Raw genomic sequence first — 24848 nt, 5'->3', positions numbered from 1 at the left:
TTTATGTTTTTCACTTTTAGAACAATGTACAATAAGTCACATGAGATATTAAACACTTTGTTATAAAATAGGCTTGTGTTAGATGATTAGCCAACTAAATTTAAGTGTTCTAAGCATGTTTAAGGTAGCCTAGGCTAAGCTGTGATATTTGGTAGGTTAGGTATATTAAATTGTTCTTGACTTATGGTATTTTCGATTTATGATGGATTTATTGGAACAGAACCCCATTATAAGGCAAGAAGGACCTCTTTATCAGTCTGCTATAAAATAAAATGCTGCTTCTTAGTGTTGCTTTTGAATTTTTGTTTCATTTAATATGAAAATCATTTAGTTTTCGTATTAAATGAAGGATGGTAGGAATACTATTATTAATAACATTGAGCTAAGACATGAATTAATAAGATATGATCATGCTCAGTTACGATTTAAAACCAGTATATTTCAGGGACTTCCCTGGTAGTCCAGTGCAAGGGGTGCTGGTTGGGGAGCTAATATTTCACATGCCTTGTGGCCAAAAACCCAAAACATTAAATAAAAAGAAACAATATTGTAGCATGTTCAATAAAGACTGGTCCACATCTTTAAAAAATTCTTTAAAAAAATACATTTCAATAATGGCATACAATTTATTTTATTAAGCCAGAATCTTTAATATTAATCCACTAAGCATGTATTGAGTATGTATATTCTTAACATGTTAAATGACTTAGGTTGCTTCTCTTGACATTTACTATACTACATAAACTATAAATTATTTTAGGGGAAACTATTTTTGAGAAAGTAACAAAATTGACTTCTTAAAGGACAGAATGAAATCACATTTTGTGAAGTTTTAATGTCGGAATGTGTAATGTTGGATGTATAATTCAAAGTGTGGGAGGAAGTACTGACGTTATGAAGACCATAAGTACTCAGTAGTACTAAGCTTCTGGTTCCAAAAGTGGCATATTGTCACTATAGCAACTACCCATGCTTATTTGGATTTGAAACCCAGGCAACGAATAATGGATAAGAGTATAACATCAAGATGGATATGTACCCTGGTGGAGTGATATGTGTGCCTGCTGATGGTCAGGTGTTTGTCCTGTTTCTCTTGTTATGTTTATTATGATTGATTCTTTTGTAGAGTTACCTTAATTCTTGTTAATGTGTTTTTTTGGAGAAAAACATTCAATATTCTTATGTTCTTCCTTTTCTAACATGCTAAAGTTAATGCTTTTTCCAATTTGGTTATTAGGATATTAAATCTATTTTTCCTCTAACTTTCTCTGCGTTGCCAAACAGTAGTTATAAAAATATAACTTTACTGAATCATTTGAAATTTCAATACAGAAAAAACCTGTGACACAAATTTTGTTTTAATTACATTATGAAAAGATGTTCAAGGCTACCAGTAAACATGCAAGTTGCCTAAATTCAAAAATTTTTTGAAATAATTTTTTTTTTCCTGAGCAAGTTTCAGACACTGCTGGCTGGTAGAGATGATGTAATTTCCTTCCAGTTATCTATTAGCTACATCCATAAGTACGTAGAGGCACAGGAGCCGCCTGGGAGATTAGAACTGAGAATTTGATTCTTCCTCTCCACCCTTGTCTGAGGGATTGGGATGGTTCCTAGAGAGGTCGTATTACAGGAAAAAGAAACGAAGAACTGAAGGACACTTGTCTTTAGGGTAGGAAAAGTCTGCCCTGGTATGCTGGATGCAGGACAAAAGACCAAATCTTTTTTTTTTTCCTCTGTTAATAGTTGCACCATGTTGTTGATGTCAGAACTGATCTTAACCAAGCCACTCACAAGTTGGTTATGCAAGTTTGTGAACTGGAAGATCTATATCAATGGAGAGATTGATAGCTTATATCCTAAAGGCTCATATCCTCCTGCAGTTCGGGAAACCCCAGTTCTATTCATGGGTCAGGAAGATTCCCCTGGGGAAGGGATAGGCTACCCATGCCAGTGTTCTGGGGCTTCCCTGGTGGCTCAGATGGTAAAGAATCCACCTGCAATGCGGGAGACCTGGGTTTGATCCCTGGGTTGGGAAGATTCCCTGAAGGAGGGCATGGCGACCCACTCCAGTATTCTTGCCCGGGGAATCCCCATGAACAGAGGAGCCTGGTGGGCTACTCTGTAGCAAAGAGTCTGACATGACTGAGTGACTAAGTACAGCCCTTCCTAAAGGAGTCAGGAGCAACAGGGGAAGAATTGGGTTCTCAGCAACATAATAGGTAGTGGGGAGGACTGTGGCTTCCCAGAGGATGCTTTTCCCAATGGGAAACTGGGCTCTGTGTTTCCAGGTTTACTAATTTTTCAGGAGAAACTAAAATTCTAACTTTTTAAAAGATGAAATGTCTTGATTTTCAGCTTTCACATTAAGAATATTCTGTAGGGCAAACATAACCAGATTTAAACAAAACCAGAAATCCGGCAGGATGCCGGATTACAACTTCTTAACCAAAGAACTTTCATATGTGTGGCTGGAGCCCCTTTGTGTTCCAAGAGCAGGGCCTGCTAGCTAATTCCTGTGTTTTCAGTTCCACTCCTAGAACTATTATATATATATATATATTTTCATTCATTCCTTTCAGAGTTTAAAGAAAAAAGAGGTTTAACTTGAATGTCTTATTTTTATAGCATTACTATTTTCCTGCTTTTAATTCAAGAGATTGAATGGTTCTATAGGTATCTTTTGTAATTAAAAACTGCATGTTGCTATCTTTAATGCAAGTTGATAGAACCAATAGGTTCCTTGACTTCTAGTCAAGATCAGTAATTGACTGATTTTAATTATCTTGGTTCCAGTTGTACAGCTTATATTGTGTATTTGCAGTATCCCACAGTTACTCCAAGGGTGCTGTCTCTAAGTAGGCATTTTAATTGGGTTCCTTTAGTTTTTAACTAGTTTATGTAATGAGGGGATTTTTTTTTTTCTTTTTCTTTTTTTAGAGATACTTTAGGGAGTTTTGAGGACATCCATATGCGTACATTAGAACACACCTGAGCCTTACCGGAACTAGATGGGGAACTAAAAACAGTAATTAATTGTTCCATGGAAGTGGAAGTGAAAATCACTCAGTCATGTCCGACTCTTTGCTACCCCATGGACTATACAGTCCATGCCATTCTCCCGGCCAGAATACTGGAGTGGATAGCCTTTCCCTTCTCTAGGGGATCTTCCCAACCCGGGGAATCAAATTCAGGTCTCCCACATTGTGGGCAGATTCTTTACCAGCTGAGCTACAAGGGAAGCCTAGTTGTTCCATTGAAAAGGAGAGACCTTTTCAGCAGGCTTCCTTTGCTGTTACCTTTTGCATAGGGCCCAGCTGCTGGCCCTCACTAGTTTACATGGTCTTCTAGGTCAAGTATCTACTTTCATTTGCAAGTTTGTTCTTTGTCTCCAGTTGAAATTTGTGTGAAGATCTCATTGGGTTATTTTGGAAGATATGCCACAAAAAAGTTGATCATATTCCTCTTGATTGGCTTGCTTTAAGGTGAAGTGTCCTGCCCTAGTCCAATTAGCTGAATTTAGGAGGATGGAGTAATGTGCGGAGTGCTTTAGACAGATGGATGTGGGGATTTGGGTGAAGAGAGGAAAGAACTTTGTTCAGAACAGGATGTGGGCCAGCATCTATCTGCTCATCTGCTCGATACCATGGCTCAGTAATAACCTTTGATCCAGAGATTCCTGGAACTCTGTATTGAACAAAATCGGTCTAAGCTGTCAACAGATCTTTTAAATAGTTGTTGAAAAGTGTTTGGACAGTCTTTTTGCCTTTCCTTACCACTTGAATATCCATCAGACTTCCAAGTTATATTAGTTGAGTAGCTACAAGACTCCGCCATGAAGAAGTACATTCTTAATGTTCAATTATGGCAAGATTCTCATCACAGAATGTAATATGTAACTTTTGGAAAAATCTGTTAAGCCTTTTAACTGCTGAAAAGGCTAAATGAAGTAAATATTTTCATGTCGTAAACTTTAATTGGAGTGTTGCTTTGTTCTAGGGTAAAGAAGTTTCACTTGATTTGCCAACTCTGATCAGTTTTGGAGGGTGAGGAGTACTGTATTGAGATGGATTTTGGAATTTGAGATTGTTCCCTTGTGTTACTGGGCAGAGTGCCATGTTTGATTTGTGATGTCTGCCATGGTTGGAAAGAATTGTTGACCTGAATGACCTGTGTTTTATTTGTAGTTTGGGTTAATTATTGTTTAAATAATCTATTAGTGTTTGTTTTCTATCTTCCTTTTGTTGTACTTATACTTTTTGGTGGCTAGTATTCATGTCAATTCTCTATATTGTGAGTAACAGCAGATCACTTAAGTCTTAAGTTTTATAAGTAAATTTTTCCATATTAAGAATTTTTTATGGTGAAAGTGATGTTAAGTTAATTTCTAAATATTAAAATTTGTTACTTCCTAACTGCATTCTCCAGGAATGTGAATTACTTCTGCACTTATACTGAATACAAAGGGGAGACTCATACTTTTGTACCACAATGAAAGTATAAGTTTCCTTTCATGTACACAGTTTTTTTCCGTGGTATTCAGTTTATATATAGGAATATTCTCTCATCTCTAAAATCTAGCCTTTAAGTGAGAAATTTCTAGTAGAAATTCATTACTTTTTTTCTTGGAGTAATACGTGAACATGTCAACAAAAAAATGTAGTACAACAACACTTTTGATATAAAGCAACAGTTTCTGTTCTTTGCCACTAGTTGTTAGGCCTACCCCCAGAAACAGACATTTGAACTAATTTATTGTTTGTTCGTTAGGAAACTTTATATGCTTTTACCTACACTCCTTGGTTGATTAAACACCATCTATTTCCTCCACTTTATAAAAGATGAAGATTTAGTTCAGTTACTTCCTTTTCCCTCCCCTAATTTCTACCAGTGTTTGGTAGTTAATTGTAATTTTAAGTTTTTTTTTTTTGTGTATGTGTGTATGTGTATACACACATATAGTTACATATATATTTATTGAGGTAACATTGACTTATAACATTATGATATGTTTTAATATTGGTTTATAATATGTGTACAACATAATAATTTGACAACTTTATGCACAGCAAAGTGCTCACCACCAAAGAAGTCTAGTTTCCATCCATCACCATACACCCTCTTTATCCATTTTGTCTTCTCCCCACTCCTCTTCCCCTCTGGTAACCACCAGTCTGTTCTCTGTATCTGTGTGTGTGTGTGTGTGTGTGTGTGTATTTTATTTTTAAAAATATTCCACATGTGAGTGAAATCATACAGTATTTGTCTTTTTCTGTCTGACTTGTTCATTTGGCATAATACCTTCAGGTTCCCTCCATATTGTACCAGATGGCAAAATTTAATCTTTGTTTAATGTCTTGGTTCTTATTAATCACCTTTTACTTCATAGCAGTCACAATCTTTTGTGTGCAAGAGAGTGAATTGTGACAGATTAGGTAACTGTTCAGCAGATATTTACTTCTTGACCAGAAGAACTTGTGAAGAAGTGACAGTGCACCAGTTCTGAGCCTAGGCCTTATAAGCTATTAAATGTTTCCACTTGCCCCTCTGGGAGTTTCCAATCTTTGCCTAATCAAACAGGTCCCAGGCATCTGGTGGCCACTGTAGAGCCCTAGATAGAAACACATGGAAAAGATGTCAACTTGATCTACAGCCTGAAACAGAACTGCCCTATTTGACTTAAATAATTTATTTCTCTAAGTGAGAAATATATGCTTATTTTTGTATGTTATCGAGATTTTGTGTTTGCTTGTTTTGCCTGATAAGGATGATTAATTTAAAAATGAGTACCTCAGAGTGGGGTGCAGCTATAACAGAAACTTCAATTACATACCATTGGCTTTGAAACTGGTTGGTGGTTAGCAAGGAAACCACTATAGGAGGCTGGGAAAATGGTGAATTGTGTTATGTAGTAGCAAAACTTTTGATAAAACTATTGTCTGTGGTATCATGGAAGGCAGTTTAATGAAGTTGCAGTTTTGGACAAAGAAATTTGTTGAAAGTTGAAAGCGTGTGCTAGTTGCTATTGGCTGCATAGGATAAGGTACTACAAGAATAATCCAGTCTACCACATCTGACCTCTTGGTGATAATCATTCATGTCCTTCCCATTCCAGTGACCTAGTTCTTCGTCTTAATATGCATGTGTGATGGAACATGCCAGCTGCCAGGCTTTCCTTTAGTGTGGGTGGATAGAAAGCCGACTGTCAGGCTGCTGATATTCCAAATGCCACAGAGAGGAAGGCCTGCCTCTGGGTCGCTAAAACCGAAGCTTAATTTTTCTGTTGATGTTTTTCCCTTCCTCCTTTTTTTATTTCCTTTTTAAAAAAGTGACTGTCGTTAGTAAGGATGCTGTTTGCTGAAATCAGTAAACCTGAAAATTCAATGGCTTAACAAAAAAGCATTTTATTTTTTTGCTTCTTTAGTCGTCCAATGAGGGTCTTCTCAGCAGGCAACTTTCCTTCCTGTGATTTAGTGTACTGAATTTCTTTTGTGATTCTGTTATCCTTAAAATTCCTTGTGGTTCTCTGTCTCCTAGAGGAAGGGAAGGAGAGAATAGAGAAGGCCCTTCATTGCCTGGCAGGGAAATGACCCATTACTTCTGTTTCATTCCATTGGCTACAACTAGTCATATGGTAGTACCTAGATACAAGAGGGGTCTGAGAAAGGGTGGATTGTTTGGCTAAGCAGTTCCATCTTAGAGATAACTCCATCTTTTAGGTTGATAGTTGACCATCTTTGCCACAAAGGACAGTTATCCTCTTGTTGTTTTTGGTTAGGGATAAATATTAGGCTTCCATGTATGCTTTGTGGTTAGAGGTGGAAGAGGAAGGTAGATGTGGAGTATTTGACTGGGTACAGTTTTTCTATATTCAGATCTTCTTGTTGTCTCTATCCTTAGCTAGTCCCTTCTTTAATAACCCTTTGAGACAGCTCCTCTGGTATCCCTGAGCCTAGAATCCATCTGGGGTTCCAGAGGGCAGGTTGGCTTTCATCTCAGTTGCAGCTTCCTCCTATTGTCGTCTGTTCTGTTTAATTTGTTAATACACTCCTGTCTGTTATTGTTTTTCAGAAATTTGTTGAAATCTTTTGCTGGCCAATGATCAAGGATCATTCCAAGCTGAGTTTTCTTTACTGTTATACAGATGAAGTATCTGTAAGTTGTTTTTTATTTTAAATTTTAGAAGTCATATGTAGTAAATATAGAATATTTTCAACTAGTACATCTAACAGAATTTAAAGTATTTTTTTTAACACCTGCTACTTAATGAAGATGCTTTACATCCGTCATCTACTGAGCACTTTTCCAGGCTCTGGAGGACATGAAAAAAGGTATGATATATAACACTGTAAGTATAAAGTCCCTCCTCATCCTGTCCACTCCCAGCTTACTTTTTCAAAGACACTGATTCTGTCATGGTACTCCTTTAGAAATATTTGGGGCTTTTTCCTCGCTTATCTTTCCCTCTGTAAACCCTACCTGGCTTTTAATTCCCTCTCTCACACTACATGCCCCTCAAGTAAGAACTATACTGTTCATTGTGTCAGCAACATGCCATGTCATTTCTCACATCTGTGTCTTTGTACATACATGTAGTGTCTACTTTCCAGAGTTACTGTCCCTTTCATATCTGAGTCCAGCTTAAACAAATGCTGAATTCAAGTTTCAGATTTTTTCAAATAAGTGAATATTCATTAATTTAAACCCTGAGTTTTTTTTTTTTTCCATTTATTAGTTGGAGGCTAATTACTTTACAATATTGTAGTGGTCTTTGTCATACATTGACATGAATCAGCTGTGGATTTACATGTATTCCCCATCCCGATCCCCACTCCCACCTCCCTTTCTACCCGATCCCTCTGGGTCTTCCCAGTGCACCAGACCTGAGCACTTGTCTCATGCATCCAACCTGGGCTGGTGATCTGTTTCACCCTAGATAGTATACATGTTTCGATGCTGTTCTCTCGAAACATCCCACCCTCGCCTTCTCCCACAGAGTCCAAAAGTCTGTTCTGTATTTCTGTGTCTCTTTTTCTGTTTTGCATATAGGGTTATCATTACCATCTTTCTAAATTCCATATATATGCGTTAGTATACTGCATTGGTCTTTTATCTTTCTGGCTTACTTCACTCTGTATAATGGGCTCCAGTTTCATCCATCTCATTAGAACTGATTCAAATGAATTCTTTTTAATGGCTGAGTAATATTCCATGGTGTATATGTACCACAGCTTCCTTATCCATTCGTCTGCTGATGGGCATCTAGGTTGCTTCCATGTCCTGGCTATTATAAACAGTGCTGCGATGAACATTGGGGTGCACCTGTCTCTTTCAGATCTGGTTTCCTCGGTGTGTATGCCCAGAAGTGAGATTGCTGAGTCATATGGCAGTTCTATTTCCAGTTTTTTAAGAAATCTCCACACTGTTTTCCATAGCGGCTGTACTAGTTTGCATTCCCACCAACAGTGTAAGAGGGTTCCCTTTTCTCCACACCCTCTCCAGCATTTATTGCTTGTAGACTTTTGGATAGCAGCCATCCTGACTGTCGTGTAATGGTACCTCATTGTGGTTTTGATTTGCATTTCTCTGATAATGAGTGATGTTGAGCATCTTTTCATGTGTTTGTTAGCCATCTGTATGTCTTCTTTGGAGAAATGTCTGTTTAGTTCTTTGGCCCATTTTTTGATTGGGTCATTTATTTTTCTGGAATTGAGCCGCAGGAGTTGCTTGTATATTTTTGAGATTAATCCTTTGTCTGTTGCTTCATTTGCTGTTATCTTCTCCCAGTCTAAGGGCTGTCTTTTCACATTGCTTATAGTTTCCTTTGTTGTGCAAAAGCTTTTAAGTTTCATTAGGTCCCATTTGTTTATTTTTGCTTTTATTTCCAATATTCTGGGAGGTGGGTCATAGAGGATCCTGCTGTGATTTATGTTGGAGAGTGTTTTGCCTATGTTCTCCTCTAGGAGTTTTATAGTTTCTGGTCTTACATTTAGATCTTTAATCCATTTTGAGTTTATTTTTGTGTATGGTGTTAGAAAGTGTTCTAGTTTCATTCTTTTACAAGTGGTTGACCAGTTTTCCCAGCACCACTTGTTAAAGAGGTTGTCTTTTTTCCATTGTATATCCTTGCCTCCTTTGTCAAAGATAAGGTGTCCATAGGTTCGTGGATTTATCTCTGGGCTTTCTATTCTGTTCCATTGATCTATATTTCTGTCTTTGTGCCAGTACCATACTGTCTTGATGACTGTGGCTTTGTAGTAGAGTCTGAAGTCAGGCAGGTTGATTCCTCCAGTTCCATTCTTCTTTCTCAAGATTGCTTTGGCTATTCGAGGTTTTTTGTATTTCCATACAAATTGTGAAATTATTTGTCTAGTTCTGTGAAGAATACCATTGGTAGCTTGATAGGGATTGCATTGAATCTATAGATTGCTTTGGTAGTATAGTCATTTTGACAATATTGATTCTTCTAATCCATGAACATGGTATATTTCTCCATCTGTTTGTGTCCTCTTTGATTTCTTTCATCAGTGTTTTATAGTTTTCTATGTATAGGTCTTTTGTTTCTTTAGGTAGATATACTCCTAAGTATTTTATTCTTTTTGTTGCAATGGTGAATGGTATTGTTTCCTTAATTTCTCTTTCTGTTTTCTCATTGTTAGTGTATAGGAATGCAAGGGATTTCTGTGTGTTAATTTTATATCCTGCAACTTTACTATATTCATTGATTAGCTCTAGTAATTTTCTGGTAGAGTCTTTAGGGTTTTCTATGTAGAGGATCATGTCATCTGCAAACAGCGAGAGTTTCACTTCTTCTTTTCCTATCTGGATTCCTTTTACTTCTTTTTCTGCTCTGATTGCTGTGGCCAAAACTTCCAACACTATGTTGAATAGTAGTGGTGAGAGTGGGCACCCTTGTCTTGTTCCTGATTTTAGGGGAAATGCTTTCAATTTTTCACCATTAAGGGTAATGCTTGCTGTGTGTTTGTCATATATAGTTTTTATTATGTTGAGCTATGTTCCTTCTATTCCTGCTTTCTGGAGAGTTTTAATCATGAATGGGTGTTGAATTTTGTCAAAGGCTTTCTCTGCATCTATTGAGATAATCATATGGTTTTTATCTTTCAATTTGTTAATGTGGTGTATTACATTGATTGATTTGCAGATATTAAAAAATCCTTGCATTCCTGGGATAGAGCCCACTTGGTCATGGTGTATGATTTTTTTAATATGTTGTTGGATTCTGTTTGCTAGAATTTTGTCAAGGATTTTTGCATCTATGTTCATCAGTGATATTGGCCTGTAGTTTTCCTTTTTTGTGGCATCTTTGTCTGGTTTTGGAATTAGGGTGATGGTGGCCTCATAGAATGAGTTTGGAAGTTTACCTTCTGCAATTTTCTGGAAGAGTTTGAGTAAGATGGGTGTTAGCTCTTCTCTAAATTTTTGGTAGAATTCAGCTGTGAAGCCATCTGGTCCTGGGCTTTTGTTTGCTGGAAGATTTCTGATTACAGTTTCGATTTTCTTGCTTGTGATGGCTCTGTTAAGATCTTCTATTTCTTTCTGGTTTAGTTTTGGAAAGTTACACTTTTCTAAGAATTTGTCTGTTTCTTCCAAGTTGTCCATTTTATTGGCATAGAGCTGCTGGTAGCAGTCTCTTATGATCCTTTGTATTTCAGTGTTGTCTATTGTGATCTCTCCATTTTCATTTCTAATTTTGTTAATTTGATTCTTCTCCTTTTGTTTCTTAATGAGTCTTGCTAACGGTTTGTCAATTTTATTTTTTCAAAAAACCAGCTTTTAGCTTTGTTGATTTTTGCTCTGGTCTCTTTAGTTTCTTTTGCATTTATTTCTGCCCTAATTTTTAAGATTTCTTTCCTTCTACTAACCCTGGGGTTCTTCATTTCTTCCTTCTCTAGTTGCTTTAGGTGTAGAGTTAGGTTATTTATTTGACTTTTTTCTTGTTTCTTGAGGTAAGCCTGTAATGCTATGAACCTTCCCCTTTTACAGTGTCCGATAGGTTTGGGTTGTTGTGTTTTCATTTTCATTCGTTTCTATGCATATTTTGATTTCTTTTTTGATTTCTTCTGTGATTTGTTGGTTATTCAGAAGCGTGTTATTTAGCCTCCATATGTTTGAATTTTTAATAGTTTTTTTTCCTGTAATTGAGATCTAATCTTACTGCACTGTGGTCAGAAAAGATGACTGGAATGATTTCAATTTTTAAAACACTAGTTCTTTAAGACACATGCTGTTCAACGTGCATTCTATAAATTCGTTTCCCATTTAGGTTATTGAAGAATATTGAGCAGAATAACTGAATCACCTTGCTAAACACCTGCAACTAACACAACATTGTTAATCAACTATGCTCCAATATAAAATAAAAATTTAAAAACAAAATGAAAAAACCCAAAGTGCAGACTGATACACCAGTGTGTGAACTATTACCACTGTGCTGAAATATAAGTGTAAAAATTAAGAGTAATCTTTAGCAACTTTTCTAGGAATTTGACAGAGAAATTATATGCCTGTCAAATTTATAATAAAATTTGGTTTCTATTTTACATGTTTAAAAAATTCTAGTAATCATTTAAATTTCACTTTATAAAAGGCTTGGTCCACAAAGTAGAAAAATTTTTTAAATGGCATTTTACCACAGATAGTTCAAGAAGTATTTCTTGGGACTTCCTTAGTGGCTCAGTGGTAAAGAATCCACCTGCCAATGTAGGAGACTGTTTTAATCCCTGGTCCTGGAAGGTCACACATGCGGCAGAGCAACTAAGCCCATGAGTCACAACTATTGAGTCATATGCTGCCACTGCGGAAGCCTGTGCCTAGAGCCTATGCTAGTGTACTGCAACTAGACAATAGCCCCCATTTGCCACAACTAGAGAAAAAGAAAAGAAGCACTTATTTATTTTAGTTTCCCCACCAGGGACTGAACCCAGGTCTTGGCAGTGAAAGTGCTGTGGACTGCCAGGAATTTACAAGAAGCACTAATTTAGACTGCAAAGATTATGAATATTTAGCAGTGAAGAGATTAGAAGAGGATTTCACAAAGAAGATGAGATCTCTTTTTGAATGGTGACTGGGATTCGGATGTTTGTAAAGCACTGTGGCATTTCCAACAGGAATAATGGGGTTTTGGATTACAAATGAAGGAGAGTTGTGCTATGAATAATATGATCTGCGGTGACGAAGGAGAAAAGAGTCCTAGCAGAATATGTGAGACTAGTTTATAGTTTTAATAACACAGAATCCTTAATGTGGTAAGTTTGGAACTCACAGCTCTAGTAAGGGAATTTGTACTTCTTATTTTGGTGGAAATTGCTGCATCTGAAGAGAAGCCTTAGCATCTTACTTGACTCTGCTCTGATTATATTTCAGGATTATCATGAAGATGCCTTGAAAGTTACACAGCACTGGAGGAGTGTGATAGCCCTTTCAGTTGGTAATCTTCCTGTCATGAAAGTTGCTTGCCACCTTTACTTTTGAGTGAACACAGTAAACACCTAGGTGAAAATATCAATGAAAAAAATCTACTCTCCATACTATATATATTTCCCTATATGTTCTGAACCTGCTTATAGCCACCTACCACAGCAGTCTGTAGTTTCTGTTTGCCAAACTATTAAAAGTCTTAGTTAAAATCATCTATTTTTTCTGCTGTTCTACCTTGACTTTCCCTTCAGCTCTTGCTCCTCAGGATTGCGATATGGAAAGATCCTTCTGTCCTTTACCACACAGTTCCTTTGTCAGGAATTCCAGGATTTCCTCCAAGTTTGCAAGTATGTATTTGACTTATTCCTTAATTTCAACACTGACTGTTTCATTTTGTGTTTTCCTACTTTTGTAATTAGGGTTGACTCTTTTAAAGTTTTTATTTTATATTTTACTTGAAATATAGTTGACATACAATATTATCTTAGTTTTAAGTGAAAACAATGCTTTGACATTTGTATACGTTATGGGCTTCCCCAGTGGCTCACACAGTAAAGATCTGCCTGCAATGCAGGAGACCCGGGTTTGATCCCTGGGTGGGGAAGATCCCTCGGAGAAGGAAATATCAACCCACTCCAGCATTCTTGCCTGGAGAATTCCAAGGACAGAGTAACCTGGCAGGCTGCAGTCCTTGGGGTCGCAAAGAGTCAGACATGACTGCGTGACTAACACACACATGCATTATGAATTGATTACAACTGTAAGTTTTTTAACCAAATATCACCATACATATTTATTGCAGTTATTATTAACTGTGTTGCTTGTGTTGAACATTACATCTTGGTTACTCATTTGTTTTATACCTGGAGGTTTGTACTTCTGAATCCCCTTTACCTATTTTACCCAACCCCCACCCAGTTCCCCTCTGGTGCCACCAGTTTGTTACCTGTTTCTCTGACTCTGTTTCTCTCTTGTTTTCCTTTGTCTTGTTTTGTAGAGTCCATATATAAGTGAAATTACTTGGTATTTGTGATTTCTCTGACTTATTTCACTTAGCATAATACTCTGTAAGTCCATCGGTTTGTCTTCCCAGTTCTAGTGCCCCAGACTAGGGAGCCTGACAAGGGGTTCAGTTGCCTTACTCTCCAGGGTTAATATTTGCGGTTGTGATACCCCTCCTGGTTGTGGGTTGCTGCACTAGGATGTGGGTTCTGTGTCCCTCCTACCCATTTTCTTTTATATCTTTAGTTGTAGAAAATGTATTCTGCTAGTCTTTAAGTCATTTTCAGAGATAGTTATTCTATATGTAGTTCTATGTGTGTGTACGTTGGAGAAGATGAGCTTGGGATCTTCCTACTCTGTCCACCATCTTGATCTTCTAGATCCAATCTGATAAAAATTATTTTCAATTTAAAAAACTTGTTTTTATCTTGTTTTCTATTTTCCTTTGTCATTTTTATCTTGGATCACAGCTTTTCTTCCTTGTTACTGAATTACAGTGATAGGAATTCAGAGACATGGGATTAAAAAGAATACTGATATAATCATTCCTTCTGGAGAATTAGCATTAACTTATAGTACATATGTGAGCTGAATTAGTTTTTTTTTTTTTTTTTGTAGTAAAATATACATAACAAATTCAGACTTAAATTGAAGAAAGTGGGGAAAACCACTAGACCATTCGGGTATGACCTAAATCAAATCCCTTATGACTATACAGTGGAAGTGAGAAATAGATATAAGGGACTAGATCTGATAGAGTGCCTGATGAACTATGGACAGAGGTTCATGACATTGTACAGGAGTCAGGGATTAAGACCATCCCCAAGAAAAAGAAATGCAGAAAAGCAAAATGGCTGTCTGAGGAGGCCTTACAAATAGCTGTGAAAAGAAGAGAAGCAGAAAGCAAAGGAGAAAAGGAAAGATACTCCCATTTGAATGCAGAGTTCCAAAGAATAGCAAGGAGAGATAAGAAAGCCTTCCTCAGTGATCAATGGAAAGAAATAGAGGAAAACAATAGAACAGGAGAGACTAGAGATCTCTTCAAGAAAATTAGAGATACCAAGGGAACATTTCATGCAAAGATGGGTTCAATAAAGGACAGAAATGGTATGACCTAACAGAAGCACAGCTTCACTGGTGGCTCAGAGGTTAAAGCGTCTGCCTGCAATGTGGGAGACCTGCGTCCGATCCCTGGGTCGGGAAGATCCCCTGGAGAGGGAAATGGCAGTCCACTCCAGCATTCTTGCCAGGAGAATCCCATGGACGGAGGAGCCTGGTGGGCTACAGTCCACAGGGTTGCAAAGAGTCGGACACGACTGAGCAACTTAACTAACTTAACTAACAGAAGCAGAAGATATTAAGAAGAGGTGGCAAGAATACACAGAAGAACTGTACAAAAAAGATCTTCACGACCCAGATAATCACGATGGTGTGATCACTCACCTAGAGCCAGACATCCTGGAATGTGAAGTCAAGTGGGCCTTAGGAAGCATCACTACGAACAAAGCTAGTGGAGGTGATGTAATTCCAGTTGAGCTATTTCAGTTCTTAAAAGATGATGTGGTGAAAGTGCTGCATTCAATATGCCAGCAAATTTGGAAAACTCAGCAGTGGCCACAGGACTGGAAAAGGTCAGTTTTCATTCCAATCCCAAAGAAAGGCAATGCCAAAGAGTGCTCAAGCTACTGCACAATTGCACTCATCTCACACGCTAGTAAAGTAATGCTCAAAATTCTCCAAGCCAAGCTTCAGCAACATGTGAACTGTGAACTTCCAGTGTTCAAACTGGTTTTGGAAAGGCAGAGGAACCAGAGATCAAATTGCCAACATCTGCTGGATCATCCAAAAAGCAAGAGAGTTCCAGAAAAACATCTACTTCTGTTTTATTGACTATGCCAAAGCCTTTGTGTGGATCACAATAAACTGGAAAATTCTTCAAGAGTTGAGAATACCACACTACCTGACCTGCCTCCTGAGAAACCTGTATGCCGGTCAGGAAGCAACAGTTAGAACTGGACATGGAATAACAGTTCAGTTCAGTTCAGTTGCTCAGTTGTGTCGATCTGTGTGACCCCATGAACTGCAGTACGCCAGCCCCCCTGGTCCATCAACTCCTGGAGTTTACCCCAAATCATGTCCACTGAGTCGGTGATGCCATCCAACCATCTCATCGTCTGTTGTCCCCTTCTCCTCCAGCCCTCAATCTTTCCCAGCATCAGGGTCTTTTCAAATGAGTCAGCTCTTCGCTTCAGGTGGCCAAAGTATTGGAGTTTCAGCTTCAACATCAGTCCTACCAGTGAATACCTAGGTATGATCTCCTTTAGGATGGACTGGTTGGATCTCCTTGCAGTTCAAGGGACTCTCAAGAGTCTTCTCCAACACCACAGTTCAAAAGCATCAATTCTTCGGCACTCAGCTTTCTTTATAGTCCAACTCTCACATCCATACGTGACCACTGGAAAAACCATAACCTTGACTAGACGGACCTTTGTTGACAAAGTAGTGTCTCTGCTTTTCAATATGCTGTCTATGTTGGTCATAACTTTCTTGCAAGGAGTAAGCGTCTTTTAATTTCATGGCTGCAGTCACCATCTGCAGTGATTATGGAGCTCAGAAAAATAAAGTCAGCCACTGTTTCTCCATCTATTTGCCTCAAAGTGATGGGACCACAGATGGTTCCAAATAGGAAAAGAGGTACATCAAGGCTGTATACTGTTACCCTGCTTAATTAATTTATATGAGGAGCACATCATAAGAAACGCTGGGCTGGAGGAAGCACTAGCTGGAATCAAGATTGCAGGGAGAAATATCAATAACCTCAGATATGCAGATGACACCACCCTTATGGCAGAAAGTGAAGAACTAAAGAGCCTCTTGATGAAAGTGAAAGAGGAGAGTGAAAAAGTTGGCTTAAAGCTTAACATTCAGAAAAGTAAGATCATGGCATCTGGTCCCATCACTTTGAGGCAAATAGATGGGGAAACAGTGGAAACAGTGGCTGACTTTATTTTTTGGGCTCCAAAGTCACTGCAGATGGTGACTGCTGCCATGAAATTAAAAGATGCTTACTCCTTGGAAGTAAAGTTATGACCAACCTGCTGCTGCTGCTAAGTTGCTTCAGTCATGTCTGACACTGTGCGACCCCATAGACGGCAGCCCACCAGGCTCCCCCATCCCTGGGATTCTCCAGTCTAGCACACTGCAGTGGGTTGCCATTTCCTTCTCCAATGCATGAAAGTGAAAAGTGAAAGTGAAGTCACTCAGTCATGTCCGACTCCTAGTGACCCCATGGACTGCAGCCTACCAGGCTCCTCCATCCATGGGATTTTCCAGGCAAGAGTACTGGAGTGGGTTGCCATTGCCTTCTCTATATGACCAACCTAGACAACATTAAAAAGCAGAGACATTACTTTGTCAACAAAGGTCCGTCTAGCAAGGCTGTGGTTTTTCCAGCAGTCATGTAAGGGTATAAGAATTGGACTATAAAGAAAGCTCAGCACCAGAGAATTGATGCTTTTGATCTGTGGTGTTGGAGAAGACTCTTGAGAGTTGCTTGGACTGCAAGGAGATCCAACCAGTCCATCCTAAAGGAGATCCGTCCTAAGTGTTCATTGGAAGGACTGATATTGAAGCTGAAACTCCAATACTTTGGCCACCTCATGCGAAGAACTGACTCATTTGAAAAGACCTGATGCTGGGAAAGATTGAGGGCAGGAGGAGAAGGGGACGAGAGGATGAGATGGTTGGATGGCATCACCGACTCAATGGATATGAGTTTGTGTAAACTCTGGGAGTTGATGATGGACAGGGAGCCCTGGCGTGCTGTGGTTCATGTGTTGGCAGAGTCAGACATGACTGAGCGACTGAACTGAACTGATACATAACAAAAGTTTATCATTAAGCGTAGAGTTCAGTGGCCTTAAGTATATCCACATTGTTGTGTGACTGTTAACCACCATCCATCTGCAGAACTTTTTTATTTTTCCAAACGAAAACTCTATACCAATTAAAAAATTCCTTATTTCCTCTCCCTACCCTGAACTAATTATTTTAAGTTTATCTATTTTTGTATCTGTTTACCTGTTTTGCTTGCTATTATTATAAATGAATATATATTGAATACTACATCTATGTATGGAGCTGGGCCAGATCAGGGTGAAGTTACATTTATAAGGGAGGCTGAGCAGTTTGCCATTAAGTGGTTTCCTGGGTGACAGACTTGTATCATATTCTTGATCTTACATCTGCACTCCAGTCCGTGAAATGTGCAGAAGTACATAAGCTGTTTTTTGTTTCAGAGTTTACCAGGAAAATGCCTAATTTTACCAGTCTGACAATTCTAAGTCAAGATTCAACTGAAATATTGCTTTGATTTCATCTGATATCTTGAGTATGTGAATGAACATATTTACAGAATTGCTAAATGTAAAATGAATGGTAGCTTGATTATTTTTTTTTAAAGCCTGAAAAAATTTATATATATATATTTGAGGTGTCCTTGTTTTCATTCTTTCTCTCTTTTTTTTCTTTGTTATGTTCAGGTGCACCTCTTCCTTCTCCTGCCCTGTTGGTTACTTATTTCTCATGGTTTTTACCTTTAGTCTTTTGCTTAGAAATCTCACTTTTTTCAGTTCACCGATGTCTTTGTGAGAAAATAACTCCTAAGTCTTTATAGTTGCCACTTGAACAATATGTGTTTGAACTGCGTGGATTCACTTTTATGTTGAGTTTTTAATAATAATACACAATTTGTGACTGGTTGAATCTGCAGGTACAAAACTACAGATACTGAGGGCTGACTATAAAGTACACGGGTTTTTGACTGGATGGAGGATTGGTACCCATAACTCCATGTTGTTTAAGGGTCAACTGCATTCTTAACCCGAAGTCATAGTTCTGAATCTAGAACTGTCCTGAAATTTTCTCTTATGTGATCTGGTATCACCTCAAATATATCTAATATTGGACTTAACATTTTTCCTGCCACTTTAATCCTCCTCTTTTCTCTCTTTTTTTTAAAAAAAATAGCACTGCTATTTTTGTCATTACCTAAGTTTGACATTTAGCAGTGATTTGCTGTTTCTTTCTGAATTCGACTAGTCACCAAGTCCTACCAACTGTTTCTTTTATTATGATCATTGTCACATATGACCCTTTCCATTTTTATTGTACTCTAGCCAATATAGGGCCTAATCAGCTGATACCTAGGTTACTGCAGTTGTCCCCTACTGATAGAGTTTTTCTCTTGAGTCCCTTGTACCACTTTTTTTTTTCCCTGTAATTCTCACATAAAAGTTGTGAATGTCTATTTTGGATTATAGTTAATTATGTCCCACTGCTGTCTTTTTAGTCTTTGTACTCCCCAGAAGCCTTGCAACAACTGAGCGACTGAACTGGAATGTTTTTAAGAATATGGTATTCTTATGAATATGGTATAATTATGTATTTTGTACAGCATTGCCATGTTCTTTCATTCATTTAACAAATATTTATTGAGTGCTTATTATGTACCAAGGATGTGTAGCTGCAAAGGGTATAATAATCTTATAGCAATCAATAATCAAACAAAAACTTATGACTCTGGTGGCTTATATTCCAGTGAGGTCGTGCAATGACAAAGGAGCAAAATGCCTAATGTCTTAGATGGTGATAACTGAAAAGGAGAAAAAAATAAATGAAGTGGGGAAATAGGGAGTATTGAGGGTGAAAGGTTGACATTTTGGATAAGGTCCTAGGAAGGCCCTTCTGTAAAGGTGGCATTTCAGTAAAGACTTGAAGAAAATGAGTGGGAAAGGCAGCAAATATCTGAGGAAAAGAGGTTTCCAAGCAAAGGGAGCAGCAAGTACAAAGGTCCTCAGATGGAAGCATGTCTGGCATGTTTGAATATTAGGGAGGAGTAGAGTGAGCTAGAAGATGGGTAATATTAATAGAAATCAAAGGTATATATTAGGAAGATAGGTATAGAGTGGAAAAATACAGGTTGAGTGGGGCCTTGTAGGACACAATTAGGAGTGTGGTTTTTTTTTTTTCTCTGAATGAAATGTTTAGCCTTGGGAAGATATTGAAGTTAAAAAGTGACAAGATCCTTTTTGTTAATAGAATCATTCTGGCAGCTGTAATTGAAAAGAAAGAGGAAGCAGGAGATCAGATAGGAGCTTTGACCCAGATCTCAGTGAGAGATCGTAGAGGCTCAGACATCAGTGATAGCAGTGGCAGTCGTGAGAGGCATTCTGGTTTGGGATGTAGTTGAAGTAGAACCAGTAGAATTTTCTGGTGGGTTGGATGTGAAACATGAGGGGAAATGGACAGTCAAGGATTATTTGAAGTTCTTTTGGCCTGAGCAGCTGAAGAATGGAGTTACTATTAACTGAGATACAGGTGCCTCTGAGAGGAGCAGGTTTGGTAGTGGGTTGGGCTTCCCTTGTGGCTCAGAGGATAAAGCATCTGCCTGCGATGCAGGAGACCCAGGTTCGATCCCTGGGTTGGGAAGATCCCCTGGAGAAGGAAATGGCAACCCATTCCAGTATTCTTGGCTGGAGAATCCCATGGACAGAGGAGCCTGGCGAGCTACAGTCCATGGGGTTTCAAAGAGTTGGACACGACTGAGTGACTTCACTTTGTTAGGAGTTAAGCTCTGTACATGCTCAGTTTGTGATCCCAGCTTGACATCCAAGCAGAGCAAAACTGTCCAGGTTCAGGTGGGTATGAAAGTCAAAGTCAAAGTCACTCAGTCAGGTCCAGATATTTGCAACCCCATGGACTATACAGTCCATGGAATTCTGCAGGCCAGAATACTGGAGTTGGTAGCCTTTCTCTTCTCCAAGGTCTTCCCAACCCAGGGATCAAACCCAGGTCTCCTGCATTGTAGGCAGATTCTTTATCAGACCCAGGTCTCCCACACTGCAGGTGGATTCTTTACCAGCTGAGCCACAAGGGAAGCCAGGAATACTTGAGTGGGTAGCCTATCTCTTCTCCAGCAGATCTTCTTGACCCAGGAATCGAACCTGAGTCTCCTGAATTGCAGGCAGATTCTTTACCAACTGAGCTATCAGGAAAGCCCTATTAGACTGAAATTTAGGAAGCAGGTCTGGGAGTCATCAGAATTGAGATAGTGTTTAAAACTATGAGACTGAGTCATCTGGAAATGAATGTAGTAACAAAAGATTAAACTTTTTGAAATAAACTGTTTGAAATACCCTGTATCTCTGCTTAGTACATACCTTTAAAGGCTCCAGGTTCTCGTGCCTTTCACAGTTAGTCTTGTATAAATCTCTTCAATCAGTCACACTGGATACTTGCTGAAGATCTTCTTTATCCTGTCACCACAGAATGATCTGTTTCTTTTCCAAACACCAGTTATTCTTTCATTTTGTGAAAGTCTGCATCTTTATTCCACTCCCCCTTTATCTTGTCTGTGTTGTGAAGTTCATTATATTTTTATACGTGTCCTTTTTTCCTCTAATAAGCTAATGAAATCTGTAGCAGGAGCCATGATTTTTAATATTTTCTATAATGATCAGAAGTTCAGATCTCCTCCTCAGGGGATATCTTTGGAGAAAGCCTTTACAAACATTAGAAACCTGGGGGAAGCAAGGCTGTTTAGAAGCATCTGGACATTAACTTTGGTTCCTCCCATTACATAAAAAGTTGTGATTGTGATCGCCAGATATACGCTGTTGATACTATGTATAAAATAGATAACTACTGAGAACCTACTGAGAGTCAATTCCTAGGCAGTTTGATAAGAAGTCTGGGGTCCCCGAGGAGGAGAGAGGGTCCTGGGGTTCTCAAAGGAGATAGGGGTCTGGATTCTCAAGAAGGAAGAAAGAACAACTCTTTTTTTTCCCCCTCTACATTCCTTAGTCTTAGTCACATAAAATGTTTTTTTCTTTAAGCCTGGAATTGATGATTACACAACAAACAACTCAGTTTAAACTGAGGATAATATAACAACAATGTATTCTGCTTGAGGAGTTTCTCCTTCCTGAAAACCTTCTGACTAATCTTGTTATTGTAAAGTGTTTATTATGGGACTGGGTCAGGTAGGATCTTTCTTTTTTTAAGTTCTAATCCTGTTATCCTAAAATATAAATTGTGGGAGTAGGTCTGGTAAAATTTTTACAACCTTGAGACATTCTTTTGATTTATTGTAATAACTAATTAAAAAAGTATATGATTCCCTTGCTAAAGACTAGCGAGTGGGGCACTCTCCACCTCCTTCCCCTGTCTATCGTCAGAAGGTTTCTCTGTCTCTTTTCACTGTAATAAAACTTCTGCCACACAAGAGCCCTGAGTGGTCAAGCCTGGTCTCTGGTCCCGAAGCTAAATCTTTGGAGATCGCGAATCCGACATCGTTCACTGTAAGCTGTCACTACTCCATAGCACGGGGAGCTCTGCTCAGTGTTCTGTGCTGACTTAAATGGGAAGGAAATCCAAAAAAGAGGAGATACGTGTATGTATAAAGCTGATTCACTTTGCTGCATGGCAGAAACTAACACAACATTGTAAAGCAATTATACTCCAATAAAGATTGTTTAAAAAGTGGCCTCATTAGCACTGAGTTTGGCTCAGGAACCAGCAGGAACCCAGATGTCTGGAATATCTTGCCATTAAAGGGCATAACTTGTTAGAGATTGTATTGCACAAAGTGCTGATGTAAGCCCTAAGCATAAAAGAGAGTGGAACCAAGAGAACTGAACTGGCCAGATACTGCAAGACCCCACCTTGTCCTCTCACTGCAGGCCGATGGAAGCTCTGCTGAGATATGCTACATTTGTCCCTGCTTTTAGTGGCACCCTCACTGCTGAGATTTGACTCTTTGGCTAAGTAAGTCAGGAGGTAAATACAAACTTATTTTGTGTGTGTTCCCTCTAATTCATAGCTGATAGCTAACGTTTAGGGTTTACTGCTCTGAACCACTCACAGTTCTAAAGCTCTATTTGTATTAACTCTCTTAATCTTCATAACATCATATGAATTAGCTATTTTCAGCATATAGCCATTTTTAGATAAGAAAATTTAAGAAGAAAAGACCAAGTAACTTTACTTAATAGCATTGTTGACACTAAATGGAGGAATGGAGCTTGATCCCAGGAAGTTTTGATCCAGAACTTTAATTTTTAACTGCTGAAATACTAAAAGCCAATTTTAATTATTTCTTTTTGTTTTCTATTAGATGCCTCTATAATTTATAATAATATACCACTATTTTTCTTGATCCGTCAGCTAAGGCAGTAAGTGTTGATGACCTGTCGTTAAAGATTAGGCTTTAGGGAATTCCCTGGTGATCCAGTGGTTAGGGTTCTCTTGCTTCCACTGCAGGGGAACTCTGTTTGATCCCTGGTCAGGGAACTAGATCCCACAAGCTGTGTGATGTGGCTTTAAAAAAAAAATGATGAGGCTTTAGTTTATTTACACTACTCTTGTGCTACCCTACTTTCCTTCAAATTTTATATGCTTAATTGATGTTATTCCTCTGTTTTTGCAGCTCCAGTGTACGTAAGCCTCTATTTTGTGTTCCATTAATTGTTAGCACTATCTCTTATTTTCCTTTTTATAAAGCGAGACTATTATCAGTCATATCCTTTACGTTAACCTTTTTTCTGTCTTTTAACTTTTAACAGTAAAATATCTGTTTACTTTAAAATGATCAAAGTTGATAATATTTATATTGTATTTAAAGAAGACTAGAATATAAATATCAACTTTGATCATTTTAAAGTAGATATTTAATAGAACATTTATAATATTTAGATAAATGTAGATAATTATATAATTATAATTATATATAAATATAGAGATATATAATTATATATTATATAATTATATTACAATATTATATTATAAATACTATATTTAAAGATGGTGGACTTCCTTGATAGCTTAGTTGGTGAAGAATCTGCCTGCAATGCAGGAGTCCCCAGTTCAATTCCTGGGCCAGGAAGATCTACTAGAAAAGGGATAGGCTACCCACTCCAGTATTCTTGGGCTTCTCTTGTGGCTCAGCTGGTAAAGAATCACCTGCAATGCGGGACACGTTGGTCTGGTAAAGAATCCGCCTGCGATGCAGGATACCCTGGTTCAGTCCCTGGGTTGGGAAGATGTGGGAAGGGAAAGGCTACCCATTCCAGTATTCTGGCCTGCAGAATTCCATGGACTGTATAGTCCATGGGGTCGCAAAGAGTTGGACACGACTGAGTGACTTTCACTAAAGAAGGCAGCATGACATTATGGTTAAGAATGTAGATTTTGGAGCCAGGCCTCCTGGGTTGAAATCCAAGCTCTACCACATCCTGACTTTGTGATGTTGGCAAGTTATTTCATCTCTGTGTGCCTCACTTTCCTCAACTGTGAAAAGGGGATAATAATGATATTATTTCACAGGATTAGTGTTACGACTAACTGACTTACTATATGTAAAGTATTTAAAACAAGGCCTGGTACCTACTAAGTACTATATGAATGATTGCTATCAGTGTTATCATTATCCTGAAATCATAATTAACTGTTGCATGCTTTCAGTTTATTCTAAAAGTTACAAATAGTACATCATGATTATATTTCTTTGTTTCTGGGTCCAAAATCATAACCTTAGCAATAAGGTTTTTAAGAGCAAAGTCAAATGGATTATATTTTCTTGTATACCATATATTTTAAAAATTATGCATATTTTAATTTTATTTATAGTTGGATAATGACTTTCTTTTAGAGCCCTTCCCAACCCCACCAGAGTTTTGAATTATTTTTTTCCTTCTTATTGACAAAAAAAATATTTCATCGTGTTCTCACAATTACCTTTTATGTTATACTTAATTATAAAAACTCACTTCCTTCTTGGAGATGGCCCTTTCACTGTCTTGAAAGATAAAACTGATAAATTGAACTTTATCAAAATTAACAACTTTTGCTCTATAGAAGATACTGTTAAGACAATGAAAAGTCTATTTATACCTAGGAGAAAATGTTTGCAAATCACATATTTTAAAAAAATGTATGTGTTGAATATATAACAAATTTTTAAAGCTCACCAGTGAAACAGTCAATCATTATAAAAATGGACAGAAGATCTGAGTAGACACTTTAAACAAGATTTATGGATGCCAAAAACCATATGAAAAGATAGTCAACATTATTTTTCACTAGGGAAGTGAAGAGTGAAACAGTGAGGAGCTACTACACATTGATTAGAATGGTTAAAACCCAAAATTTGGGAGTACCAAATCCTGGTGCTCTCATGTGCTGGTAGAATGCACAAGGGTGTAGCCACTTTGGAAGACAGTTCAGCAATTTCTTATACAATTAAACACAGACTTGTCATATGACCTAGCATTGCACTCCTAGGTATTTAGCAAGTTGATTTGAAAATGTATTTACACACAAAAACCCATGTGTGCTTTATTCACAACTGC

General features: G+C 38.0%; 1 non-coding gene across 1 annotated transcript; it reads left to right on the top strand.

Annotated features, from left to right (window-relative positions):
* The first annotated feature begins 19857 nt into the window (after nucleotides 1–19857).
* Nucleotides 19858–19929, top strand: TRNAR-GCG. Its single transcript has one exon. It is a non-coding gene; the product is annotated as a tRNA-Arg (tRNA).
* Nucleotides 19930–24848: the final 4919 nt, after the last annotated feature.

This window comes from Cervus canadensis, chromosome 17 (genome assembly GCF_019320065.1).
Source record: "Cervus canadensis isolate Bull #8, Minnesota chromosome 17, ASM1932006v1, whole genome shotgun sequence".
NCBI lineage: Eukaryota > Metazoa > Chordata > Mammalia > Artiodactyla > Cervidae > Cervus > Cervus canadensis.
Note: the sequence above shows the minus strand (reverse complement) of the source record. Positions and strands in the feature narration are given on the sequence as shown.